General features: G+C 35.3%; 1 pseudogene; it reads left to right on the forward strand.

The window, feature by feature from the left end:
- The first annotated feature begins 4566 nt into the window (after window positions 1-4566).
- LOC132128313 (5S ribosomal RNA) lies at window positions 4567-4685 on the forward strand (annotated as a pseudogene).
- The last annotated feature ends 546 nt before the right edge of the window (window positions 4686-5231 follow it).

Genomic DNA, 5231 nt, shown 5'->3' on the forward strand with positions numbered 1-5231 from the left:
CGAAAAAAAGAAAGAATATTCAAGGAGGAATTAGTGGGGAATTTAATGTGTAAAACAAGGATTGGTTTTATTTTATGTACAAGGAACATTGAAGGATTTATCGGTAATATTAAATATGAAGAATCAAGCTAAAGTGTCGATAAACCAATTTCTATGCAAGTAGACTGGAGTTTAAAAAAGAGCCAGGGGTATGGGTTTTAAATACAGAGGTTTTGAAAAATGAGGATTGTGTGTTACGTATTAAAGTAATTATTTAAAAACAAAAGGAGAATGAAATGTACAGCGAAGATAAAAGGATATCGTCGGAAAATGTTAAATATTTAGTTAAAAAATTCACAATAAAGTACTCCAAAATAATACAGATAAGTAAGAGGAAATAGGAGAGAGAAATAAGAGAAAATAGGAAAAGGAATTAAATGAGAATGGGAAAGATATACAAAAAATAAAAGAAATGGAGGGGACATTGAAAGAAATGGAAGAGGAAAAATATGAAGGCGCAAGACTAAGAAGTAAAGCTAAATATACTGTGGAGGGTGAAAAATGTACAACATTTTTCTTTGATTTAGAAAAAATACGAGGGAAGGCTGGAATGATTAACGAAATAAGAGGAAAAATGGTGTAGTGGTGGAAACAAATGAGGAAATATTAAAAGAAATAAAAGCATACTATGAGAACCTGTTTAGAGAGGGGGTGAGGGAAGAGGAGAAACTGGAGTTACTGAAGCAAATAAAAGTGACAGTAGGAGAAGTAGACAAAAAAGAGTGTGATGAAGAGATAAGAGAAGAAGAGATAAAAAGAGCAATAAGTGAATTAAACAAAAAGAAAAGTCCAGGTATAGATGGTTTGGGTAGTGAATTTTATATAGTGTTTAAAGATTCTTTAACTAGCATTTAAAAAGAAGTATATGTAGATGTGTTTAAGAAAGGAGAATTAAATCAAAGAATGGGAATGGGTTTAATGAAATTGATATAAAAGAGAAAAGGAGAGAAGACAGATTTAAAGAATTACAGACCGATTACAAAGTTGAATACTGATTTGAAGATTATATCTAAAATTATAGCCAAAAGATTGAAGAAAGTCATGCCGAGTATAATTAAAACTACCCAAGTGTTCGGAGTGAAAGGAAGAGACATAGCAGATACAACTATTAGTATAAAAGATATGATAAGATACATGCATGAAAGGAACAAAGATGGTTATATTATCAGTTTAGATTTCGAGAAAGCTTTTGACAGGGTAGAGCATGGTTTTTTATTTGATGTTTTAAAAAGTTTTAGTTTTAGAGAGAATTTTATGAAATGGATTAGGATCTTATACAAAGGTGCAATAACAAAAATTAAATGTAATGGGTTTTTAACACAGTGTTTTAAAATAACAAGATCAATAAGACAAGGGTGTCTATTGTCAGCTTTTTTATATTCTGTAGTTGCGGAACCTTTGGGATTGGCTATAAAACATGAAGAGGGGATAAAAGGGATAGGCATCGAGGTAGGGGAAAATAAAATTTTTCAATATGCGGATGACACAACGTTATTGTTAAAAGATCTGAAAAGTGTGGACAAAGCAATGCAAATTGTACAAAAGTATTGTAGGGGATCAGTAGCTAAAGTAAACGAGGACATAACTGTATATATGAGATTTGGAAGGGCACTGGTTTTAACAGAAAATTTTACCTTTAAGGAATCTAAAGAAATAAAGATTTTCGGTGTTTTAATGGGGAGGGATGAAAAGGAAGCAGAAGAAACTGTGGGAGGAAGCTTTAGGAGGGATTGAAAGAAGATTGAATTTTTGGAGAATGAGAACATTAACTTTGAAAGGGAAGGTTTTAGTTCTTAATGCATTAATGGTTTCTAAATTGTGGTGTATTTTATGTGTCATCTATGACATTGTGGGTAGAAAAAAGGCTGAAAAAAAGTTATTTAGATTTTTTATGGGAAGGTAAGCCGCCAAGAATAGCATACAATACATTAATAGGAGCGGTGAAGAAGAGAGAACTAAGGTTAATGGATGTGGAACAAACAAAGAACAGCTTGAGAGTGAAAATAATAAAAAAGTACTTGGAAAACGAAGTGGCATGGAAGAGAACAATAGGGCATTTTTTAAATAAGTGTGGTAATTTTAATTTGGGGGACAAATTTTTATGGATGAAAGTTAAAACATGGATGATGGAGGGGCTGCCAGATTTTTATAAAGAACTGATGGGGGAATGGGGCAAATTTTTAAGTAATGTGCATTTTAAGCCACAATGTAGAGAGAACATTTTAAATCAGCCTTAATTCTTAAACAACTGCATTTTAAATCAAGAGAAGGATATTTTTTTAAGAAGTGGTGGAATGTGGGAATCACAAAAGTCAGAGATGTTTTATACAAGTTCAAAGAGTTTTTACCAATGAAATACATTGTGGATGTGATGGAGGAGGCAAAGGAGGATTATAGCAGACAAGAGATTAAAAAAAAGAATGACGTAATTAAAAATGCTATACAGCAAGAGTGGATAAAGAGAATTGACAACATGGAAGAAGAGAAACATGGGAAAGATGTGTATGTGAGGCTAGGGAAAAACTGTATGCTTTTAATGAATGTACTGGGAAAATGTTTTATTGTGTTTTTAGAGATGTTGTTTTTAAGAAACCTGTTTTAAATGAATATTGGTTACAGAAATTCAATGATTTAAAAGAAGACAGCATATGGGGGAATATGAAAGGGAAATTAGTACAGACAAAATTGGGAAACTCAGAATATTTTATTAGAGACAAAGTGATTTTTACAGATGTTATTTTAAACAAAATTGGAATGGAACCAAGTGCTACTTGTAAAGTTTGTAACGATGATGAAGGATTTTTACACTTGTATTTATATTACAAAGAATTGGAGGATTTTAATAGCAAATGTAAAAGTATGATTTTAAGTTTGACAGGGGATAATAATGAATATATTGAATGGAATAAGGTTTTGATGCTGGGTCTGGATATACAATGTAACAACAGAAAAACTTATTAATTTACTTGTGATGTTGATCAAGAGTGCAATATGGGAAAGAAGGGTGGTGGCAAAGAGAGAAAATATTTTAATGGATGTGTGGCGTATTTAAAAGGAAATTTGAAAAGTGTGTTCAATGCCTGTTTAATTATTTTAAACAAGAAGAGAAAATGGTTGATTTTAACAATATTTTTACACAGGATGTATGTAAGATTTTAAGAGACTTCTTCTTTATTCCTTCTTTAAAGGACTCATTTTTACATCAGTGAAAAGGGCTATGTTTCCTTAGGAATGTTGAATGTAAACTTAAGTCAATGTCTGTATTTCTTTTATGACTTTCTGTAGCAAAAATAAATAATATGGGAAATATGTGATGTATCTCGGAAGCTAAGCAGGTTTGGGTCTGGTTAATACTTGGATGGGAGACCACCTGGGAATACCAGGTGCTGTAAGCTTTTGGATTTTTTTCACTAATTATCTAAAAATCTTACAAAAAAAAAGAGTCTATGCCCAAACTCGGAATCTAGACAGGTTTTGACTTGGTTAGTACTTGGATGAGAGACCGCCTGGGAATACCACGTGCTGCTGTCAGGACAGGTAAGGACCCAAGAGCAGATGAGGCTGAAAAAAAATTATACTTTATTATTAGAGGGGAGGCAAAGGCCTAATGTACAGAAAAAAAAAAAAAAAAAACAATACAGGAAAAAACTGGAAGTCTTGACTTTCAACAGCACGGCGTGCGTGTCGTGTGCTCAGCCTCCGAAAGCACCAGGAGTGGAAAGGGCAACGAGTATGAAATGGCAGGCAGGGGAGTAGTCGAGCAGACGGGGGGTCAAGCGAGGTGCAGACAGGGCTGAGAACGGCGAGCAGCAACAGGGTCGAAAACAGGCCGGGTCGAGAACCAGAAGAACAGTCCGAAAGGCTCTGAGGGCAAAGCACACGTTACACCAACTGGGCAGACAAGTAATAGAGTGCACAGACCAGACAGGAGGAACAGGATGGAGCCAAAGCCAAAATACCATACATCACAGAAAACACTGACAAAGAATAGAGAAATCAAGCAGAATAAATAGGGTGGGTAATGAGATAGAGGGAACAGGTGCGTCAGACGAGCCACAGCCCTGATTGCAGAACAGGATCAGCCGGCACTAAAGCGAAGGGAATAAAAACCAGAGAAAATAGATTAAAATCAAAGAGAGGGAAAAAATGGAAACAAAAATGAAAAAAAAAGGTAGGAAAATGATTAGAAACTAAAAAAAATAAATAAACCAGTAGTAAAAAAGGGGGGAAAAGGACAGATCATACCCGAGCCCTGACAGCTGCAAGCTTTTGGATTTTTTTCAATAACTCTCTAAAAATCGTAAAAAAAAAAAGAGTCTATGCCCGATTTCAGAAGCAAACCAGGTTTGGGCCTGGTTAGTACTTGGAGGGGAGACCGCCTGGAAAGTCAGGTGCTGTAAGCTTTTGGATTTTTTCCCTAATTATCAAATAATCTTGCAAAAAAAAAAAAAAAAGAGTCTATGCCCAAACTTGGAATCTAAGAAGGTTTGTGCCTGGTTAAATAGCTCTCTCTTTGGAGCAGCTCTCATTTACGGACAAACCAACCTGGCTATGCCTGATCTCATCTGATCTCGGAAGCTAAGCAGGTTTGGATCTGGTTAATACTTGGATGGGAGACTGCCTGTGAATACCAGGTGCTATAAGGTTTTGGATTTTTTCAATAATTATCTAAAAATCTTACAAAAAAAAGAGTCTATGCCCGATTTCAGAAGCAAACCAGGTTTGGGCCTGATTGGTACTTGGAAGGGAGACCTTCTCAGGCTTGGCAGAGAATATGAAATGACTTTAAGAAATGAGGACATGTGTGACATTCTACTGGACGGAATAACCGAAAGAAGCAAACCAGGTTTGGGCCTGATTGGTACTTGGAAGGGAGACCGCATGGGAACACCAGGTTCTGTAAGCTTTTGGATTTTTGGATCTAATAATCTTGCAAAAAAAAAAAAAAAAAAGAGTCTATAACCCTATTCGGATGGGACTAGTTTTACAGGGCGTCATTAGAGAAATATTTGTTTCACAGACGTACTTGGTGATTTTAATCCCGTCCGAATCTGCCATGTCTGTGTTTATCTCACACAACCTCTGTGATAATTCCAGAGCAAATTACCTATTTTTTTTTCAGCAAACTCAGTGATCCTCTGAGAAATCGAGCATCGTGTTAGTTCAGTCAGGTCACGTTAGTCACGCTTGCA

This window comes from Carassius carassius, chromosome 45 (assembly GCF_963082965.1).
Source record: "Carassius carassius chromosome 45, fCarCar2.1, whole genome shotgun sequence".
Lineage (NCBI taxonomy): Eukaryota > Metazoa > Chordata > Actinopteri > Cypriniformes > Cyprinidae > Carassius > Carassius carassius.